Raw genomic sequence first — 23,971 nt, forward strand, 5'->3', positions numbered from 1 at the left:
CAGAACTCTTTCCATGGGAAAGAGTTCTCCGTCCTAACTGACACAGCAAGGCCAGCTCTCAGGCTTCCCTTTGTATTAAGCTTCCAGGAAATAGTCCTTTGTTAGTTCTGTAGTTCTGGATCCAAAAAGGCTGAAGTGATAAAAATATAAATTGTGGTTCTATTAAAAAAAACACTTTGGCAAGAGAGCTGGTTTTAAATTCCTGTGATAGTTTTCAGCTTGTTCAAGGTTCCCATTCAACATTTACAATTGACTCAGTGTTAAGGAGAAAAAACCTGTTGATACAGCTCCTTTAAGAGCTGTGGTTTCAAAACCACCATGCAGATAGCACACATTCCTGTGGTGGGAGGCTGAAGGCAAAACGGAAGCCTTCCCGGTTCATTCAAAGAAGGAGAAAGAAACTGAACTTACCTCCCAACAGGTGAAGTTAAGCATGCCCTGTAAGTGGATTGATTTATTCTTCACAGTGAAGTTCTGTTCACAGGGAGTTTGAGGAGTATGCTTTTTCACCCAATACCCTTCTATTCTGCTACTGCACTCGACAGCCCCCAGCTCACTGCTGGGAAAATATTTATTCCCTCTTCAGAGATGCCTTTCTTCTGCCTTAATGATAGTACTTTTTTCTCTTTCTATTTAGCTCAGAAGGAGAATTTTTTTTTTCCCTTTTCCTTCTGTTTTTGGTGGCTTGTCTGATACATTGCGTTCTTTCTCTCTCTCTCTTTTTTTTTTTTTTTGCTTTTTAGTTACTATGCTCAGTGCACATCTTAAAAACAAATGTATTATCAAAATAATACAAAATAAATGCATGCTCGAAAATAATAATGGGTTTGATCCCTGAGTTGGAAAGATCCCCTGGAGAAGGGAATGGCTGCCCACTCCAGTATTCTTGCCTGAAGAATTCCATGGACAGAGGAGCCTGATGGGCTACTGTCCATGAGGCTGCAAAGAGACAGACACGACTGAGCGGCTAACACTTAAAATAATAAAGGGATAATATAACTGTTCTCAGTGATTATATTCTTTGAGCGTTTAAAGTTTTGAAAGTGCTGAGAAATTTCTTAAAAAAAACTGGAAAACTTCTAACAGAAACAAATTTTGTGAAGCTTTTTATTTTTGTTCTTATGAATTGTTTATAAAAATATCTACTGTTTCAGAAATATGAATGTTTTAGCATAGTGGAGATTCAATAGATTAAGGCTTTGACTGATTTTGCATTTGGGATTACTCTGTACATTTATCTATGGAGTGACTTTTATATATTTAAGCAGAGGTAGATAAAAATGTTAGACAATGCAACAACTTAAACAAAAATAAAAGAATAACATAACAGTTGCTGATGGACTTTCCTCCTGATAATCCAGTGGTTAAGATTGAGTGCTCCCAACGCAGGCGCCCGCAGGTTCGATCTCTGGTCAAGAAACTAAGAAAGGAAGGAATAGTGCTCAGTCTTGTCTGACTCTGCAACCCCATGGACTGTAGCCTGCCTGGCTCCTCTACTCGTGGAATTTTCCAGGCAAGAATACTGGAGCGGGCTGCCATTTCCTACTCTAGAGGATCTTCCCAACACAGGGATTGAACCATTGTCTCTCTTGTGTCTTCTGCACTGGCAGGCAGATTCTTTACCACTGGGTCACCTGGGAACAGGAACTAAAATCCCACATAAGAAAAAAAGAAAAAAAGAGTTGCTGATATTATTCTTTGAAAGTCATGTCCTAGTATTGCTATTTAAAATTTTTAAACTGTTGTGAAACTCCATAGCAAAGTTGAGACCAGAGGTGTGTGGTAACCAGTTCTGAATTACTCCCCGTCCCTGGGTTTGCTCTCCAGTCTCAGTGGTTCTTGATATTCAAAGACAGGCTCCTGAGCTGCTCAGTGTCCAGCTGGAGCCACGGGCTGATCTGACTCATCCACACTTTTATCTTCTGAGATCGTTCATTTTAGGAACAGTGACATCAGTTTTCCAGGAGGCTCCCTGACTAGGATTACCACCAAAGGAATGAGATCAAAGGACTTGGAATAGTACTTGATTCATAGTAGGAGCTTGATAAGCATTTGTTGGATAAAAGTTTTCAACTTTCTTTTATACCAGTTATATTCCTAACCAGATCATGAGGCAATGAGTTTTCTTTTTTGTTTGTATTGCAGTTATAAGCCTCACTTAAAAAATACGGTGACTTGACATTGTTCAAATTAAGTAAATAAGTTTTACTCTAGCATTCCAAGCCCTCCAAACCTTCCTCACTTTATTTTCATCTTATCCTTAAAATTTTGCTTCAGGGAGATGGGGAAGGAAAGTTGCTGAGCTGGTGGTACTCTAAAATCTTGCCCACCTAAATCAAAGCAGAGTTTCATATTGAACTTTGTCACACACACAGTGTTGTTGACTGGGATGGTTTAACTGCTCAAAATAAAATTTAAGTAACTATCAAGAATCGACATTAAAAAACTTCTGCCTTAGAACAATATAAGCCTTAGACAAACCCTGATAATTCACTATCCCCTCTCTAGCAACTTGCCAGGATCCAGTCACTTTTGACGGCTTCCACCTGATCTCAGTTACTTGCATTTTTGCCAGCAGTAGCATTATAACTGGCAGAATTAGAACGTTGACAACTAGAACATGCATGCCCTCTGGGAAATGCTGATACTACTTAATGAATGGTCATTCCCTTGGAAAAAGACAAAGTTGTTTAGAGCAGAGCTTCTTGAACTTGCCAGAGTGTACCAGAAGCACTGGAGGTATCTTCACAATTCGGATTCTGATTCTGTAAATCCAGGGTGGGGCTAGAGTTCTGCATTTTTAATGAGTCACTGGTAATGAGACCTGTCCTGGTCCACATTATTGTTACCTGGGCAGTTTCTTAAAACTGCAGATGACTGGGTTCCTCCTCCATTTTTATCCTCCTATCCCCTTCCTTACCCCTGGTGAACTGACCTGCGTTATGGTCTTAGCATAAGGATTTTTTTACTTTTTAATCTCCCAAGTGATGCTACTATCCAGCCAAGCTAGTATACCTCTATATACCTCTAGATCTTGTTTTTCATCAGTTTCCACTTGGCAATCCATTCACTGACATGCCTCAGCTGCCTGACGCCTATACATATTGATTTTCTGCATTAAATAGCCCACCCTTTCTTGAAGAAATCACATGGGTTTTTCAAAACCCCTTTGCAAATATTACTGCATTTATCAGATATATAACATGTTAAAAAAATTCTTCTTGCAGTCTCCTTGCTGTAAGTCTCATATAACTAAATTTGTAACTCCTAAGGCAATGACCCCTTTCTGCCTTATAATTATATGGGTGTTTATCTACCTCCCTAGTTGATAAGCTACCTAAAGGCAGACATTGTCTCACCGCTTTTATCTTTCCCTGCAAGCAGGACTCCTCTACCCCCATCCCCACACAGTGCCCTGAGCACACATGTCTTCACTCAACAAACATTCATGAGCTGATGTGCCAAGCAGCCCGGGCTTTGGTGAGACAAGCAGAAGACGATGCATTCCTCCCTGCTTCTAGAGCTTCACAGTCAAATGAGGAAGACAGATATTCACAAGTAATTTGCAAAAACTAACGTAAGAGTTCGACTGAGACTTGAGGGAACCTGAACTTTTCCAGATTAGAAAGAATGTCTTTTGGAGGAAGTGATTAAGGCCTGACACATGTCCAGGTAGAGGTGGGGAACAACAGTAAATAACATTTCAGAGAGAGAAAACTAGCATTTGTATGATTTTTTAAAATAAATTACACTTTTTTCAACTGAAAAATCTTACTACCCCTATCCTCGGCCCACTCAAGTCCCCAGAGAGGTGCCAACTATTATTAGTGTCCAGTGAATCTTTTCAGAGTCTTCTCCTCAAGTATGTTCAAACAAATGTACATTAAGCACTGTGTTTTCACCTCTGAACCATGCTCTTTCCCCCTTCACAGTTTTTTTCTGTATTTCTTCTCATTTCAGTACAGAGAGTGCTTCTTTAGTTTTCATAAGAAAACACTTGTCTTTAAACTGAACACTATTATATCGTGTGCATGTGTTAAGTATATCCCCAATAGATGTGTTGCTTGTAATATCTTATTATTGCAAACAATGCCACAGTGAATAAGCTCGTAATCTAGATATTTTTCACACAGGAAAGTTTATCTATAAGATAATTGATCCAAAGAGAAACTGTCATTTCATGAGCATATGCATGTGTGATTTTGTTCTGTTAGCTTGCCTTCCATAAGTAATGTATCACTGTACATTCTTACCAAAAATATATAAGACCTCTTTTCCCTACCAGCTCTCATTAGTATGTTATCAAACTTTTCAATGTTTTTCAGATCTAACAGGTAAAAGTGATATCCTAATAGTTTTAATTTGAATTTCTCTCATGAGTGAAGTTGAACAGCTTATGTTTAAGAGCCATTTATATATTTATTTTCTGTGAACTTGTTTTCTTATTGCTTATCATTTTTATATTCAGTTGTTTAGTAATTTTCTTACTGATTTTTAAAGGCTCTTTATATTTTCACTTTTTGAATGTGAATACTAATATCTATTAGTCTTTTGCATTTGTTTATAGTGTTGTGCATTTTTGTTAGTTGTTTGCTTGTTTGTTTTTACCTTGTTGGATTTGATTTGGGAGAAATAGAGGAAGAAGAGAAGTGGCAAAAGAGGGGACTGAAAAGGCAGGACATACATATTAAACAGTGGAGACAATGTGATTTTTTTAAGGAAAAAAATGACTTGATAAATGTTTTGAGAAAGGAGGGAACGACAGATTGGAAGCGAGAAGTCAAAAACTATCATAGTCTAGTCCAGAGGTGTTGAATACCTGAACTTGGGTAGTAGAGTGAAATAGAAAGGAAGGGCCATTTTAAGAGAAAAACTCAGCAGAATTTGGAAACCAATTAGTTGTACATAATGAAAGAGAAGGTAGAAAAAAAATCTATTGATCTCTCAACCTTGGGCAAACTTGTAGTGGTGCTGAGACCTAGTCAGAGAACTTAAGAGAAGGAACAAATTTAGGGAAGAAAAGACAATAAAAAGAATGCTGCTGCTGCTGCTGCTGCTAAGTCTCTTTAGTCGTGTCCGACTCTGTGCAACCCCATATACGGCAGCCCACGAGGCTCCCCCGTCCCTGGGATTCTCCAGGCAAGAACACTGGAGTGGGTTGCCATTTCCTTCTCCAATGCATGAAAGTGAAAAGTGAAAATGAAGTCGCTCAGTTGTGTCCAATTCTTAGCGACCCTATGGACTGCAGCCTACCAGGCTCCTCTGTCCACAGGATTCTCCAGGCAAGAGTACTGGAGTGGGGTGCCATTGCCTTCTCCAATAAGAAGAATGAGTTTGGTTTTAAGCTTTTAGATATCAGTACTATATTTGAAGGGTTTCCCTGGTGGCTCAGTGGTAAAGAATCTGCCTGCCAATGCAGGAGACACAGATTCCATTCCTTGGTTGGGAAGATCCCCTGGAGGAGGAAATAAAACCCACTACAGTATACTTGCCTGGGAAATCCCATGGACAGAAGTAACCTGGTGGGCTGCAGTCCATGGGGTCGCAAGAGTCGGACACAACTTAGTGACTAAGCAACACTATATTTGAACTCTTTGCATTTACCTGCCACTGGGCAAAGATTCTGATGTATTTAGAAATAAATATATAATTTAATGTTGATTCATACAAGGTAATTACTTGAGGAAAGAAATTACATACAGAGATGCTAGAGAATGACCAGTTAGGTCTATGAATTCCCAGTATAAAAGATGACTGCCTCTGAAATTGTGGGAAAAGATAAATAGAGCATGTAATAATAAGAACAACAAAAGCTGATACAAGTCTACATAAACTGTAACAGGAAGCATGAGGCGATCTTAACAATAATAATTTAGCCTTTGTTCCACATGCCAGTCCCAGCACATTATATCTGAGCTTAGGCTCCAGGACTTTAGGCACTAAAATCCTGGTGAACATTCAAAGAGCAAGAAAGATAATTAAAAGGTTAGAAATAATAGCTGAGGCATGAAATAAATGTACTTGAGTTGGCTTGGAGAAGAGGAGAAAAAATGGTTACTCTATTCACAACAGATGAAGCCACTGGAGAAATAAGTATTTGCCCAGAGTTCAGAAAAGGAGTAAATTGTAAATTGATATACATGAGATAATGGGGCAAAACTTTCTGAGATGAAGGTTAAGTATTAGATGACAGTTACATTTAGTAGTACAAGTTATCTGGGGGTTGTGAAATCTTCTGTCTATGAGTCTTTAAAGCATGAAGAGCTACATAGGAAATCTTCTAATTAGCAAATAACTCTGTACTTAAGAATCCAGTTCCTGATCCTGTCAGCAAAAATCCAGCACAAATCTTGTGCAAGTTGCTGCCATAAGATCCCTATTCTAGAAGGCCATCTCCACCATCAGGGCCCCTTCAAGAGCCATTTATTTATTCTGTGATATTTTTAAATGATACACATGAGACATTATTTTGCATGCTAAGAATGGGCAGAAAGTGAATAAAAGAGAAGAAAGAATGTATCCAAAGCTGATAAAGTAGGGCCCTGTTATCAAGTACTGAGCAACTAGCTGCTCACCTCTAAAACCCACTTTCTTGAAAAGCTATCTCTTGTCATAGTTCCCAGTTCCTAGATCCTTCCTCTGATTCCTCCCAAATTCCTGCCTGAGTCTGGTATCTCAGCGGTCAGTGCAGGGCACTTGGGGATCCACTGCTCCAAAAACAAGTAGAAAATTCAAGAGTCTGGATTTAATATTTTTCAGATAGAACACAGACTGTCTGTAGTTTTAATTTATCTCAGAATCATTCAAGACATAATTTATTCACTGAGCTTCCTTATTTCCTTTTCACTATCTGCTCTTTGACAGTCACCAGTGAATGTGACAAAAGATGGTGGTTTTTGAAGATGTATTTTAATAAAGAGAGTAAATTTTAATTGCTCAGATAGGCAAAATCAGAATATACATCGTGTAGGTACTCTGTTTATGTAATACATATAGATATGTATTTTTAGATGCTTAGTAATGCAAAATACTTGGAAGGAAAGCTGCTACCAGAATACATGTTTAGAAATTAGCTGAATGTTTTTTACAGGCATATTTAGAATTGGAAATTGATTGCCATATGGATTGTGAGTTCTTTGATTTCTTTGAAGATAGTATTTGATGGAGTTAGTGTCCTTGGTATTGAAGTCAGTGTAGGAGCACAGGATTGTTTCCATCTTTGGAGAAGTCAGCCATGCTGAAGTCAGCCATGCTGATTTAGAAGTTACCTGTAGGATAGAAAGACATGTTCCCCCCATAATTTTATTTACAGATGCCCTATATCACTTGATCCAATTCTCCAGATAGAGGGCCTGGCAGTAGCAGAAGGTAGGATTAAGGAGAAAGTTGTAGGGTCAGTGAGATCAAAAAGATCATTTTACTAGTAATTTCTCCAGCATTCAGAGATGTGCAAACTAACCAGAATAAATTTGTAGCAGAAAGTAGGAAGCGACCTAGCACTGGAACCGAGTTTGGCTAGGAAACGATAGATTTTTTTAATGTGCATAAATAGGCAGACTTTGATGACTATTTGAGAACATAAAATGTAAAGTGTTGGGGGAGGGATCCAGAAATCCCCAAATTGTGCTTTTATAGAACAATTATTTATGACCATAATAAATCCAATGATCAATTTCTCAAGCATAGTAAAATATGCCAGGTGATTAATAAACATTATCCAGTTAATTCTTCATAGACATTTTGCAATGTAAGGAATATTTTACAGAAGAAAAACCTGAGGCTCAGATAATAATTTTGCCTACTTAGAAAATGGCAGTGCTGGCATTCAAACTCAAAGTTATCTGGTTCCAAAACTGTTCTATGAAGACCTCCAAGACCTTTTAGAACTAACACCCAAAAAAGATGTCCTTTTCATTATAGGGGACTGCAATGCAAAAGTAGAAAGTCAAGAAACACCTGGAGTAACAGGCAAATTTGGCCTGGAATACAGAATGAAGCAGGGCAAAGACTAATAGAGTTTTGCCAAGAAAATGCACAGGTCATAACAAACACCCTCTTCCAACAACACAAGAGAAGACTCTACACATGGACATCACCAGATGGTCAACACCGAAATCAGACTGATTATACTCTTTGCAGCCAAAGATGGAGAAGCTCTATACAGTCAGCAAAAACAAGACCAGGAGCTGACTGTGGCTCAGACCATGAACTCCTTATTGCCAAATTCAGACTGAAATTGAAGAAAGTAGGGAAAACCACTAGACCATTCAGGTATGACCTAAATCAAATCCCTTATGATTATACAGTGGAAGTGAGAAATAGATTTAAGGGACTAGATCTGATAGATAGAGTGCCTGATGAACTGTGGAATGAGGTTCATGACATTGTACAGGAGACAGGGATCAAGACCATCCCCATGGAAAAGAAATGCAAAAAAGCAAAATGGCTGTCTGGGGAGGCCTTACAAATAGCTGTGAAAAGAAGAGAAGCGAAAAGCAAAGGAGAAAAGGCAAGATATAAGCATCTGAATGCAGAGTTCCAAAGAATAGCAAGAAGAGATAAGAAAGCCTTCTTCAGTGATCAATGCAAAGAAATAGAGGAAAACAACACAATGGGAAAGACTAGGGATCTCTTCAAGAAAATCAGAGGTACTAAAGGAACATTTCATGCAAAGATGGGCTCAATAAAGAAATGGTATGGACCTAACAGAAGCAGAAGATATTAAGAAGAGGTGGCAAGAATACACACAAGAACTGTACAAAAAAGATCTTCACTACCCAGATAATCACAATGGTGTGATCACTGTCCTAGAGCCAGACATCCTGGAATGTGAAGTCAAGTGGGCCTTAGAAAGCATCACTATGAACAAAGCTAGTGGAGGTGATGGAATTCCAGTTGAGCTATTCCAAATCCTGAAAGATGATGCTGTGAAAGTGCTGCACTCAATATGCCAGCAAATGTGGAAAACTCAGCAGTGGCCACAGGACTGGAAAAGGTCAGTTTTCATTCCAATCCCAAAGAAAGGCAATGCCAAAGAATGCTCAAACTCCCACACAATTGCACTCATCTCACATGCTAGTAAAGTAATGCTCAAAATTCTCCAAGCCAGGCTTCAGCAATATGTGAACCATGAACTTGCTGATGTTCAAGCTGGTTTTAGAAAAGGCAGAGGAACCAGAGATCAAATTGCCAACATCTGCTGGATCATGGAAAAAGCAAGAGAGTTCCAGAAAAACATCTATTTCTGCTTTATTGACTATGCCAAAGCCTTTGACTGTGTGGATCACAATAAACTGTGGAAAATTCTGAAAGAGATGGGAATACCAGAGCACCTGACCTGCCTCTCGAGAAATCTGTATGCAGGTCAGGAAGCAACAGTTCGAACTGGACATGGAACAACAGACTGTTTCCAAATAGGAAAAGGAGTTCGTCAAGGCTGTATATTGTCATCCTGTTTATTTAACTTCTATGCAGAGTACATCATGAGAAACACTGGACTGGAAGAAACACAAGCTGGAATCAAGATTGCCGGGAGAAATATCAATCACCTCAGATATGCAGATGACACCACCCTTATGGCAGAAAGTGAAGAGGAACTAAAAAGCCTCTTGATGAAAGTGAAAGTGGAGAGTGAAAAATTTGGCTTAAAGCTCAACATTCAGAAAACGAAGATCATGGCATCTGGTCCCATCACTTCATGGGAAATAGATGGGGAAACAGTGGAAACAGTGTCGGACTTTATTTTTCTGGGCTCCAAAATCACTGCAGATGGTGACTGCAGCCAAGAAATTAAAAGACGCTAACTCCTTGGAAGGAAAGTTATGACCAACCTAGATAGCATATTGAAAAGCAGAGACATTACTTTGCCAACAAAGGTTCGTCTAGTCAAGGCTATGGTTTTTCCAGTGGTCATATATGGATGTGAGAGTTGGACTGTGAAGAAGGCTGAGCACCGAAGAATTGATGCTTTTGAACTGTGGTGTTGGAGAAGACTCTTGAGAGTCCCTTGGACTGCAAGGAGATCCAACCAGTCCATTCTGAAGGAGATCAGCCCTGGGCTTTCTTGGGAAGGAATGATGCTAAAGCTGAAACTCCAGTACTTTGGCCACCTCATGCCAAGAGTTGACTCATTGGAAAAGACTCTGATGCTGGGAGGGATTGGGGGCAAGAGGAGAAGGGGACGACAGAGGATGAAATGGCTGGATGGCATCACTGACTTCATGGGCGTGAGTCTCAGTGAACTCTGGGAGTTGGTGATGGACAGTGAGGCCTGGCGTGCTGTGATTCATAGGGTCACAAAGAGTCGGACACAACTGAGCGACTGATCTGATCTGATCTGAAAACTGTTCGTTCTTAACGTATGTCACATTGGTTCTCACTATTAGCGCAGTTTTTTAGAAAACAAGTGAATTAGACTTTTCCTCTTAAGTTCAAGCATTCCAAACATTCCTAGAACTGTTTTGGTTTAAGCAGATCTAATAAATTAAAGTGAGCTTTTCCAGTTTGAAGCAGTTATATGACATCACCAAAATGGTTACTAGTCAGCCATGCCTACCCGACACAGATCAAGGGGATATTTTTAAGGACAGAGGGTTTAAAGAGAACTCAAGTGTTTGAAAGAGAAGTTGTGGTGAATGTGACAAAGGAATTTGTAAATAAAAGCCAAAAAACAGTTTGGATGTCATTGATGACACCTGTGTGAGAAACCAGCAAGGACAATGAAAGTGTGAAAGTGAAGTTGCTCAGTCGTGTCCGACTCTCTGCAACCCCATGGACTGCAGCCCACCAGGCTCCTCCATCCACGGGATTTTCCAGGCAAGAGTACTGGAGTGGGGTGCCATTGCCTTCTCCAGGGGATCTTTCCAGCCCTGGGATCAAACCCAGGTCTCCCGCATTGCAGGGAGACAGTTTATCGTCAAAGCCACCAGGGAAGCCCAGAAGGACAATAGCAGAGATTAATTAGGAAGGCTAAATCAGCTGAACCCAGAAGGCATAATGGAAAGAGATACAAGGAAATTAAAGGTGAAAGTTAGTATGGTAATAAATGACGTCATTTTCAGGTAGAGTTTGAAATCCACTTAATAAAAAAGTATTGTATTCAGGGCTGTTCTGCCAGATTATATAAGGGCATGTGTCTTGTTGACACGATTGAATTTGAGTATTCTGTTCCATCGATAATCAGACTTTTCTCCTAAGTGTAAGTTGTAATATTTAAATGTTAATATTTCTGTTTAACGTTTGTTTAGAATTGCCTTAGTGACCTTAGAAGTTTTTGTAAGAATAAAGTTTCTTGCCTTCCCCTCACCCCTCACCACTCCAACCTTGCCCAGTATTATATAATTTACTTAAATAGATTACTTCTTTTTTATAATAATTTTATTTATTTTTGGCTATGCTGGGTCTTTGTTGCTACGTGGGTTTTTCTCTAGTTGTGGGGAGAGGGGTGCCACTCTGTAGTTGCAGTATGCAGGCTTCTTATTATGCTGGCTTCTCTTGTTGTGGAGCACTGGCTTTAGGGTGCATGGGCTTCAGAAGTTGCAGCATGAGGACTCAGTGGTTGCAGTTCCCAGCTCTAGAGCCCAGACTCGATAGTTATGGCCCATGGGTTTAGTTGCTCCTTGGCATGTGGAATCTTCCCAGACTAGGGATCGAACCAACATCTTCATTGGCAGGTGGATTTTTTACCACTGAGCCATCAGGGAAGCCCTAGATTGCTTATTAATGATGCATCTTTGTACTTTGGAGTGTGTCCTTTAGGGCTCAGTATACATTTCTTTAAACAAAAGAGGCCATATTAAAGCAAGCATTTCAGTTCAGTTCAGTCGCTCAGTCGTGTCCGACTCTTTGTGACCCCATGAATCGCAGCACGCCAGGCCTCACTGTCCATCACCAACTCCCAGAGTTCACTGAGACTCACGTCCATTGAGTCAGTGATGCCATCCAGCCATCTCGTCCTCTGTCGTCCCCTTCTCCTCCTGCCCCCAATCTCTCCCAGCATCAGAGTCTTTTCCAATGAGTCAACTCTTCGCATGAGGTGGCCAAAGTACTGGAGTTTCAGCTTTAGCATCATTCCTTCCCAAGAAAGCCCAGGGCTGATCTCCTTCAGAATGGACTGGTTGGATCTCCTTGCAGTCCAAGGGACTCTCAAGAGTCTTCTCCAACACCACAGTTCAAAAGCATCAATTCTTCGGCGCCCAGCCTTCTTCACAGTCCAACTCTCACATCCATACGTGGACCACAGGAAAAACCATAGCCTTGACTAGACGGACCTTTGTTGGCAAAGTAATGTCTCTGCTTTTCAATATGCTATCTAGGTTGGTCATAACTTTCCTTCCAAGGAGTTAGCGTCTTTTAATTTCTTGGCTGCAGTCACCATCTGCAGTGATTTTGGAGCCCAGAAAAATAAAGTCCGACACTGTTTCCACTGTTTCTCCATCTATTTCCCATGAAGTGATGGGACCAGATGCCATGATCTTCGTTTTCTGAATGTTGAGCTTTAAGCCAAATTTTTCACTCTCCACTTTCACTTTCATCAAGAGGCTTTTTAGTTCCTCTTCACTTTCTGCCATAAGGGTGGTGTCATCTGCATATCTGAGGTGATTGATATTTCTCCCAGCAATCTTGATTCCAGTTTGTGTTTCTTCCAGTCCAGTGTTTCTCATGATGTACTCTGCATAGAAGTTAAATAAGCAGGGTGACAATATACAGCCTTGACGAACTCCTTTTCCTATTTGGAAACAGTCTGTTGTTCCATGTCCAGTTCGAACTGTTGCTTCCTGACCTGCATACAGATTTCTCGAGAGGCAGGTCAGGTGCTCTGGTATTCCCTTCTCTTTCAGAATTTTCCATAGTTTATTGTGATCCACACAGTCAAAGGCTTTGGCATAGTCAATAAAGCAGAAATAGATGTTTTTCTGGAACTCTCTTGCTTTTTCCATGATCCAGCAGATGTTGGCAATTTGATCTCTGGTTCCTCTGCCTTTTCTAAAACCAGCTTGGACATCAGCAAGTTCACGGTTCACGTATTGCTGAAGCCTGGCTTGGAGAATTTTGAGCATTACTTTACTAGCGTGTGAGATGAGTGCAATTGTGTGGGAGTTTGAGCATTCTTTGGCATTGCCTTTCTTTGGGATTGGAATGAAAACTGACCTTTTCCAGTCCTGTGGCCACTGCTGAGTTTTCCACATTTGCTGGCATATTGAGTGCAGCACTTTCACAGCATCATCTTTCAGGATTTGGAATAGCTCAACTGGAATTCCATCACCTCCACTAGCTTTGTTCATAGTGATGCTTTCTAAGGCCCACTTGACTTCACATTCCAGGATGTCTGGTCTAGGTCAGTCATCACACCACCGTGATTATCTGGGTAGTGAAGATCTTTTTTGTACAGTTCTTTTTTGTATTCTTGCCACCTCTTCTTAATATCTTCTGCTTCTGTTAGGTCCATACCATTTCTGTCCTTTATTGAGCCCATCTTTGCATGAAATGTTCCCTTGGTATCTCTAATTTTCTTGAAGAGATCTCTAGTCTTTCCCATTCTGTTGTTTTCCTCTATGTGGTCTGCTGGAAAAGGGAATGGCAAACCACTTCAGTATTCTTGCCTTGAGAACCCCATGAACAGTATGAAAAGCAAGCATTTACTGTGGAACAAATAACCAGTACTCTACACATACAGAGTCTTAAGGAACAATTTTATTTTGGCTCTACATCACTAAAATTTGAAGCAGCCCATTACTGGCATGCTTTAGCTCTCAAAAAGACGTTTGGCCCTGAAAAGAAAACATTTGGCTTTATAAAATAACTTATTATCAAATTTTAAATGGGGCAAAATGAACACACTATATTATATACCTTTATTTATAAAATGTTTTTTTCTCAGAAACTTGCTTTGGAAAGGAAAGAATCTGAAAACATTGTGAATGTACTTTGTAACATGGCAAAAGTATTTTATCAAAGTAAAGATGTTTTAGTCATTCATTCAAAAAATCCAAATTCAAGCAAACAAAGCAAAAGCACCACACAGGCACATGTATACACCCTCATAGGTATATAGATTGGGAAAAATTAGACTGAGGATTTAATATGTAAAATAAAGTCTTTATCATTTCCTGGAAATGTATACTCAGGAAGAAAATAAAGATCACCTACTAGGGAGATCATTCACTAGCCAAAATCTGGTGACCCTTTCAGTTGTATCCAGATGTGAAGGAAAGCCTGTTGTGTCCACGCACTAAAGATATAAAATGTGGCAATTGCCTACCCAGAAGGAATGAAGGTTAGATATTATACTTATAAATTAGCAATTTATGTGACTATTAGAGAATAATCATCGTCTTTGTCCAATAAGGCATTGGCAGTTTAAAATTTTGTTAACAACTCCAATCAGCCAATGCTCCATCTGCCCTCTTCATCCCCACTTCCAAGCCATTTATGAGGCGCTTATTGTGTATGAGGCTCTGTGAGGAGAGAGGAACATTGAAAATGCATGCCTAAGATAAGATCTTTTGCCCATCCTGAACCTGTTTCTCAGTGGACACCAGCAAAGCAGGGATGTGAAAAACTGAAGAGAGCTCAACAAAGATAAAGTATCCGAATTTCTACATACAAAAAAATAACTGGAGAGAAACTCTTAATTTACATGCCATGTAAATTTTGTATGTTGCATTTTACAGTCTGGTGTTGACTTTATTTGAACAACAGGTGAAGAATCACAATCTTTTCAGAGTTCCAGACCTCAAAAATTCTAAATGAGACTCTGTTCTTACCTCCTTTATCTTGAGATGAAAAACCTCTGATATTTTCTGTTACATATTCTTCTTTATTTTTTCCAAGAGACAGTAGCTGTGTGATCAGAAACCCTAAAATTTATCAGATTCCCTTAAGGATACAAAGGCCTCAGCAAGATTCAAGTAGTGAAAACCTGATAGCAATAAATCTCATCCAGTCCTGATGGTCTGACTATTTAGAGGGCGACTTTGCTATTTACCATTTCCTTCTTGATGCTTTGTTCCTGAAGCTTTGAGACGAGAAAGTAATGAACATTTTAATTTGACATATGAAAAAGAAAATAATACAAGTATTTATTTTCATGGCCACAAAATATACATTACTAATATATGTATAATTTCTTAAATTCTTAAAAAAAAACAGCAACAACAATCTTCTGTAATTCTGTGGAAATGAAAGTAAAAGAGCTTCCTTTTAAAAATGAAACCACTTCTCGATTTTAGAGAGGGTTTAGATCTATTGCAGGGCATAGATGGTAGTTAGAGAGGGTCGGTTGGAGAGTAACTGTGCAAAGTGCAGATAAGGGTGAAGAGGACGTCAGGGAAAATATCATCAATGGGTAGTAATTTCCCTGAGTGCATTTTCCCCACAGAGAAGAGTTCTCTATACAGAGTTACTCATCTGTATCTCGGGCTCACAAACTGGCTGGCAAGTTTTAGTGGCAGGAAAATTGATAAATAGTTTTAGCCTAGAGATACAATTCCTCTCCTTGCACATAAATGTCTTCCCATGTCCCCTGGCTGTTTTTATCTTCAAGCATTAATCTGTGTTTCTTGGCAGAAATAAATTCATGATGATGCATCAGTAAATCCTCAACACCTCAAAGATTGCCTTAAAATTATATTTTAAAATGTTAAAAAAAAAAAGTAAAATCTTACTGCATTACTGCATTAAATGAAGGGTTAACTGTTGCCTAAGAAATATAAAATATAAAAAATATTAAAAAAAATTTATAAAAAATATAAAAAAATTATACCTGTGGCAGATTCATTTTGATATTTGGCAAAACTAATACAATTATGTAAAGTTTAAAAATAAAAAAAATAAATAAATTAATTAATACAGTACCAGCCAGATACCTTCAAAAAAAAAAAAAATTGGGAGTTTTAAACCAAGGATATATGTTAATTCTAATTTTCTACGACTCTGGATAATTTATTCTGATCGTTCTCTCAAAACATTTGAAACAGTAGGTTTAGAAATCTGCATTAAAACCAAACCAAATCATCCTTTATGACTCATAACTGCCATTGTGATTCATTTAAACAGAATAGCTACAACTTCAATAATTGTCCATCCTTCTATTTTAAAATGGAGTAAACAATGAAGACACTCTTTTAAATAAGTGGCCAGTTGACGTCATTTTGTGTAGAAAGGACTACTGATGTGATTTGAGCAGCAGCAGTTTCCCACCATTAGCAACACACCCTAAAGGCAATTATATTACCCAAAGTAACAAACCCCAGAAAATAAACTAATTACATCAATAGCTGAAAAGTGAGGGAGACTAAAGACTTGCTAATTCTAACATTCTATAATTATCAGAATAATTTTTGTTTCACAACAAAGTAAAAACAAAACACAACTGGACATTTCTTGCATAATAGGAAATAAGACCAGGAAAGAACTGCAAACAAGACAGGTAGTAAATCTGAAAGAAGGAAAATGTACATCTGCACATAGTGTACCGAATGACTGGATGTTGCATTGAGAGTCTGAGGGACAGCCAGAAGCCACTGATTATGGTAGAGAGAATCAGTAATGCCACAGATAGGAACAGATGGTTGTCAATATCAAATTTTGCAGACTTCGTACTTCTGGTGGCTCTATATATAATCTATTGTGTCTTGTGGAAGAAATCTCTCAGATGTATTAAAATAAACTTTAGAAATGAACTTCTGGTATAAGGAACGTTTATAAAGATGTGAATATTGAGCAAGATAAACAAAACTCGAGCAAAATCAATGCCATGTCCCCTTTATTCTAAAGTTATAATTGAAACATATAAATAACATTTCAATGTAACAATTAAAGCATGCTGCTGCTGCTGCTGCTAAGTCCCTTCAGTTGTGTCGGATTCTGTGCGACCCCATAGACGGCAGCCCACCAGGCTCCCCGTCCCTGGGACTCTCCAGGCAAGAACACTGGAGTGGGTTGCCATTTCCTTCTCCAATGCATGAAAGTGAAAAGTGAAAGTGAAGTTGCTCAGTCGTGTCCGACTCCTAGCGACCCCATGGACTGCAGCCTACCAGGCACCTCCGTCCATGGGATTTTCCAGGCAAGAGTACTAGAGTGGGATGCCATTGCCTTCTCCAATTAAAGCATACGTTAGAACAATAAACATATCTGGCCATTCATCATACATAAGAGAACCTGGAAGGAGAAGAGATTAAGATGAATAACACAGGATCCAAACTCTGGGAGTTTATGATAGAACACTTGTACAGTTGATGAATTGTTTGTACTCTGAGCATACAGAGTTCTCCATAAACATTTACATATAAGACCCTCAATAGAGACCCTCAGTAAAGAATGAAATTATAAAGTAAATTGCTTAAATTCTTTGCTATTTATTTTTTTCCTTAGAAAAGTTCAAGATAAATGATAATACCTCAAGTTGTTTTATATATGGTTTATATTTTAACAATTGCTAAATTTTTATCACCTCAACAGACTCATCTTACATTCACTCATTATTCACATCCCCTTTCTTTCATTACTCAATGCTTAGTATTTATATGTGCCAGGCATTGGGAATACAAATTAAAGCAAATGGCCTCTGCCCTGAAGCATACATTCATGAAACATACATTCTAGTGTAGAGACAAATACAAAATAAATAATCACAAATAATTCATTGCAAACTGTGGTAAGAACTTTGATGAAAACATATTGGGCAGAGCGTTGCCTAATGTAGATTAAGTAGTCCAGAGAAGTCTTTTTAAAAAAGTAAAAATTAGGCAGAGACCTAAATATGAAAGGAGTTAGATAAAAATAGAGTAGGACAATTTCTCAAGTTGTCCAGGCAGAGGTCCTGGGCCTTCTTTACATTCTACCCAGTTATTCTTGAGCAATCTTATCTAGTCCTGTGGTTTCATCTAAACACTGACAACTTCAAAATTAATTACCTGCCTCACACTTCCCTTGTGGTTCAGCTGGTAGGGAATCCACCTGCAATGTGGAAGACCTGAGTTCAATCCCTGGGTTGGAAAGATCCCCTGGAGAAGGGAAAGGCTACCCACTCCAGTATTCTGGCCTACATAATTCCATGGACAGTCCATAGGGTCGCAAAGGGTTGGACGTGACCAAGAAAATTTCAATTACACTTATCCTTGGAGCTTGAACTGGAAATCACATTACCTACTTGAAATCTCTACTGAGATGTCCTTTACGTATCTCAAACTTAAAATATCTCCAACTATTAAGTCTTCATCCTCTTCCCCAGCCTCTACACCTGTCCTTCCTCCAGTCTTCTCACTCGTAGTAGAAGATTCCTATACAGTTATTCATACCAGAAACCCAAAAGTTATCCTTGATCACCTTCCCTACCCTACACACATTCTTATCTGGGGTATAGCCAAGTCTCATCAGTTCTACCTCCCAGATATATCTCAAATCTGATACTATTCTTGACATTATTTCTATACCAGTATGTTTCCCTTGGATTACTGTGATGACATCAGAGAGTTTATACTTAACACCTATGCCTGGATATAACCACAGCTGTGGAGCCACAGAATGAACGTGTCAGACTTGTAGAGGAGACTCTTTCACTTAATATTTTCCAGAGTATCTTATGACAAAGGCTTTGCCCTTATACAAATGCTGTACAAATTTTTTCAGATGCTAGTAAGGCTACCAATAATTTCCCCTGTAGCACCTGATTAAAAGGGGCAGTTTGAAGAAAGAAATTTCCATACTGCTGCTGAAATTATTAAGTTATCTCACTTGACATCTATTTTTAAAATGGCAAATTGAATCCCCGATTAGAACATTCAGTCTCTAATTAAAACACCAAACACATCTTAGCCCCAAGCTCTGCATATGCTTTAAAAATAATTAAAGGTGTTTTCTCAAAACACAACATTACTTCAAAGTTTAAAGAAACTTATTTTTAAAATTTATTTTTATGTTTTTGGCTGCTCCATGCAGCATGCAGGATCTTAGCTGCCCAACCAACAATCAGGGATTGAACCCATCCCCCCTGCAATGGAAATGTAGAGTCTTAATGAGAGCAAGTTGTTAGATGAACTTTTAACAATTCATTTAACCATTAAAAAGTGGAGATACTACTTTCCTGACAAAGGTCTGTATAGTCAAAGCAATGGTTTTTCCAGTAGTCATTTATGGATGTGAGAGTAGAATCATAAAGAAGGCTGAGCACTGAAGAATTGATGCTTTTGGACTGTGAAGCTGGAGAGGACTCTTGAGAGTCCCTTGGCCTGCAAGGAGATCAAACCAGTCCATCCTAAAGGAAATCAGTCCTGAATATCCATTGGAAGGGCTGATGCTGAAACTGAAGCTCCAATACTTTGGCCACCTGATGCAAAGAACCGACTCATTAGAAAAGACCCTGATGCTGGGAAAGATTTAAGACAGGAGGAGAAGGGGATGACAGAGGATGAGATGGTTGGATGGCATCACTGACTCACTGGACATGAGTTTGAGCAAACTCTGGGAGATGGTAAAGGATAGGGAAGCCTGGTGTGCCATAGTCCATGGGGTCACAAAGAGTCAGACATGACTGAATGAACATCAACAACATTTAACCATAATTTACTTAAAAGTTGCTAATACATTGTCTTCTGTTAGAACTTCAGAGTGGTTCAAAAACATGTTACTGAATGGAAATAGACTAATCCTTGCTGGGTTTTTGATTTGGAGTTACCTCTGAAAATAACTTTTGAAAAAATCTCAGTTAGTGATTAAGAATGTTTACCAGTATAGGAATTTCTTGGTGGTTCAGTGGTTAGGATTCATCACAGGGGGCTGGAGTTCAATTCCTGGAAGTGGAACTAATATCCCCCATGCCCTGTGGTGCAGCTAGAAAAAGAAAAAAAACGAGTATTTACCAATATATAATATCTATGTCCTTTGCAATAGGAATATGGGAGAATACTGATATCATCACAAGATGAATTTTACTACATTTTGTTTTTCTTTTGGCCATTGCTGCATGGCACATGGGATCTTACTTCCAGTTCAGTTCAGTTCAGTCAGTCAGTCATGTCTGACTCTTTGTGACCCCATGAACCACAGCTCACCAGGCCTCCCTGTCCATCACCAACTCCTGGAGTCCACCCAAACCCATGTCCATCAAGTCGATGATGCCATCCAACCATCTCATCCTCTGTCATCCCTTCTCCTCCTGCCCTCAATCTTTCCCAGCATCAGGGTCTTTTCCAATGAGTCAGCTCTTCACATCAGGTGGTCCAAGTACTACAGTTTCAGCTTCAACATCAGTCCTTCCAATGAACACCCAGGATTGATCTGCTTTAGGATGGACTGGTTGGATCTCCTTGCAGTCCAAGGGACTCTCAAAAGTCTTCTCCAACACCACAGTTCAAAAGCATCAATTCTTCTGTGCTCAGCTTTCTTTATAGTCTTTCTTTTCTTTATAGTCTAACTTTCACATCCATACATGACCAGTGGAAAAACCATAGCCTTGACTAGATGGACCTTAGTTGGAATAGTAATGTCTCTGCTTTTTAATATGCTGTCTAGGTTGGTCATAATTTTCCTTCCAAGGAGTAAGCATCTTTTAATTTCACAGCTGCAATCACCATCTGTAGTGATTTTGGAGCCCAGGAAAATAAAGTCAGCCACTGTTTCCACTGTTTCCCTATCTATCCGCCATGAAGTGATGGGACCAGATGCCATAATCTTGATTCTAGCTTGTGCTTCCTCCAGCCCAGTGTTTCTCATGATGTACTCTGCATATAAGTTAAATAAGCAGGGCGACAATATACAGCCTTAATGTACTCCTTTTCCTATTTGGAATCAGTCTGTTGTTCCATGTCCAGTTCTAATTGTTGCTTCCTGACCTGCATACAGGTTTCTCAAGAGGCAGACCAGAGGTCAAACCTGTGTTCCCTGCTGTGGAAACTCTTAACTAGCGGAGTCTTAACCACTGGGCCACAAGGGAAGTCCTAATTTTACTATATTCTAAGGTAACAAGCAATTTTATGGATATGATGATCAATGTTTATAAGCTATAAAAGACAAAACAACTAGATTATATTTATGACACAGGATGGAAAACTTCAGTAAATGCAGAATGCTACTATATATAAGACCACTAATTATGCTTATAAAGCAGAGTTACTGTAGCTACTTTATCATTCAAAGGCTGTTACTTCATTTGGTGATTAAAAGATTACACTTCTTTATTTTGAAACTTCTAAAATAATAGATCTTGATGTGGTAACTCTACTCATTCCAGAGCTAGTTTCAACTAATATACATAAGTAAATCAATGGCGCTTATTGTTGAGTTTAAAACATATATTTCTGTCATTTAGTTATAGAATTGTTATATTAATACATTAGAGGAATTGAATGTTGACTTTTACAGAGAGATAATTATTTCCCTAAAGCCATTCTTTATATAGTAGACTATATTTTCCTTGCAGAGGCAGGAATTCTGATCTTGCAAGGCACAAACAGCTGTGGGCCATTTCTACTTTTCCACTGACACACAGAGGTGAAATAGATGGGAGAAATAAATGAAAGTGATAATAATTTTTCCTGTCTAGAAGACAGTTTGTTTCTCTTTTATTTCTTCAACTTATTTCCCTTTCTAAATCTCACACTTTGATTCAAAGGTTAAAGAATTTGAATTAGAAATCTTCAAACCCATATATAGGTATCAAAAGACGGGCCTGTTTTATCTGGAAAAGAACTCTTTACTGTAACCTGACAATTCAAAAATGTATTGTTACATCTCTTACTCATGAATACATCTTCAATTTTGGTGGTATATGTTTGTTGTGTTAACATAGAATAATGAATACTTCCTTATTCATCCGCTACACAATTTGAAATTTGATTTTTTTTTTGCCACTTTACTCATTTTTTAATGAAAGTATAATCTCTTTACAGAATTTTGTTGTTTTCTGTCAAACATCAACAAAAGTCAGCCATTGATACATCCATATCCCCTCCCTCCAAACCTCCCTACAGTTTCCCTCCCCATTCCACCCTTCTAGATTGTCACAGGGCCCCTGTTTGAGTTCCCTGATCCATACAGTAAATTCCCATTGGCTATCTATTTTACATATGGTATTGTAAGTTTCCATGTTACTCTCTCCATACGTCTTACCCTCTCCCTCCTCTCTTCCCCTCCGTGACCATAGGTCTGTTCTCTATGTCTGTTTCTCCATTGCTGCCCTGCAAATAAATTCATCACTGCCATCTTTCTAGATTCCATATATATGCATCAGTATATGATATTTATATTTCTCTTTTTTACTTACTTCAGTCTATATGATAGGCTCTAGGTTCATCCACCTAACTTGAACTAACTCAAATGCATTCCTTTTTATGGCCAAGTAATATTCCATTGTATGTATGTACCACAGCTTCTTTATTCATTCATCTGTCAGTGGACATCTAGGTCGCTTCCATGTTCTAGCTATTGTAAATAGTGCTGCAATTTTCCTTTTACTTTTTATTTTATACCGGAACATAGTTGATTAACAATGTTGTGTTAGCAAAGTGATTCAGTTATACATATACATGTATCTATTCTTTTTCAAATTCTTTTCCCATTTAGGTTATCACAGAATATTGAGCAGCATTCCCTATATTATACAGTAGGTCCTTATTGGTCATCTGTTTTAAATACAGCACTGTGTACTTGTCAATCCCACACTCCTAATCTATTCCTCCCTCCACGCTTCCCCCTCCCATAACCATAAATTGTTCTTTAAGTCTGCGAGACTGTTTCTGCTTTGAAAATAAGTTCATTTGTATCTTTTTTTTTAGATGCCACATGTAAGTGATATCATATGACATTTGTCTTTCGCTGTCTGACTTACTTCACTTAGTATGATAATCTCCAGGTGCCATTTGATTTCTTGAAACTTGGATAGATTCCAAGTGTTTTGACTTTGAATGCCTGGTTGCTTTCTGATCCTGATTACTCTGTTATTCCGAAGTATTGTTTTTTAAGTCCCTCAGAGTTTGGTGTTATATTCTAATCCTTTCAATGGTTCTCATGTTTTTATTAAAATTCATTGTCTTGTATTTGATCTGCCTCCATATAAGTGAGCTATTTAAATTGTTCAACTTGGTATGCCTCTTTCAGCTATTGTTAAATGGCTTGTAATAATTTTGTTTTGCTGCTCAATTCAGGGAGTTTGGAATGTATCAAGCTGTAGTGACCAAACTTTTGGGGTCTTTTGAATAGTGATGGGTTGACAGGAAGTATGAATGAATGAATAAAGATGCTTTCATCTTTAAGGAACATAAGACCTGTCAAAAGGCATTTAAACAATAAGGGAAATTATGACTTCACATAAGAATTCTAGAGATAGGACAAAAGTTGAATACAGTAAAAGGTTCAACAAAGTTGAATAATTCAGTGATTTAACAATAACATCACTTTGCCCAGATGTTTTCCATCTTTCCATTTTCCAAATTCAGTGTGTTGTTTGTCTTTGTAAGCAGATTATTGCTAGACTTCCCATGTAGATAAAAGGTCCTAAGGCAGAAGGAGGAAATCTCTACTTCCACATGTCTTACTGGAAGGAAAACCTATCTCAGAGGCACTTTTGGCTTATTGACCAGAATTATGTCACATACCTATTCCAGAACATACTGGTAAATGAAATGGAATATCACATTGACTTAAGTCAGCAGTGTTTTATGAAACCCGAGGGCCCAGAGATTCTTTCAGGAAGTTCACAAGGTTAAAATTGGTTTCCCTAATAAATGCTAAGATGTTTCCTGCCTTTTTCACTCCACTGATAGTGAAAAACAGCAATGGTGGGTAATACTCCTGGTTGCTTAGCACAAATCAAAGCCTGTGATATCAATATGTACTAGTAGTCATTGTATTCTTTACTGCCAGGCTCTCACATAAAGTTTGTTGTTTTCTGGTCCATACTGAAGTGCTTTTGTTATTTCAGTCTCATATTGTATGATTTAAGTTGTGAGCTAAAATGGCTGCTTTTTTCATGGAA

At 38.6% G+C, this 23,971-nt stretch overlaps 1 protein-coding gene across 1 annotated transcript in view; it reads left to right on the plus strand.

The window, feature by feature from the left end:
- The first annotated feature begins 305 nt into the window (after positions 1 to 305).
- Positions 306 to 23,971, plus strand: part of SLC39A10 (solute carrier family 39 member 10) — a 115,701-nt gene continuing 92,035 nt past the window's right edge. Inside the window, exons 1-2 of the mRNA XM_055572977.1 lie at positions 306 to 440; positions 20,842 to 20,957. The gene's annotated coding sequence lies outside the window, so the exon portion shown is untranslated. The remainder of the gene's footprint in view (positions 441 to 20,841; positions 20,958 to 23,971) is intronic.

This window comes from Bubalus kerabau, chromosome 3 (genome assembly GCF_029407905.1).
Source record: "Bubalus kerabau isolate K-KA32 ecotype Philippines breed swamp buffalo chromosome 3, PCC_UOA_SB_1v2, whole genome shotgun sequence".
Classification (NCBI taxonomy): Eukaryota; Metazoa; Chordata; class Mammalia; order Artiodactyla; family Bovidae; genus Bubalus; species Bubalus kerabau.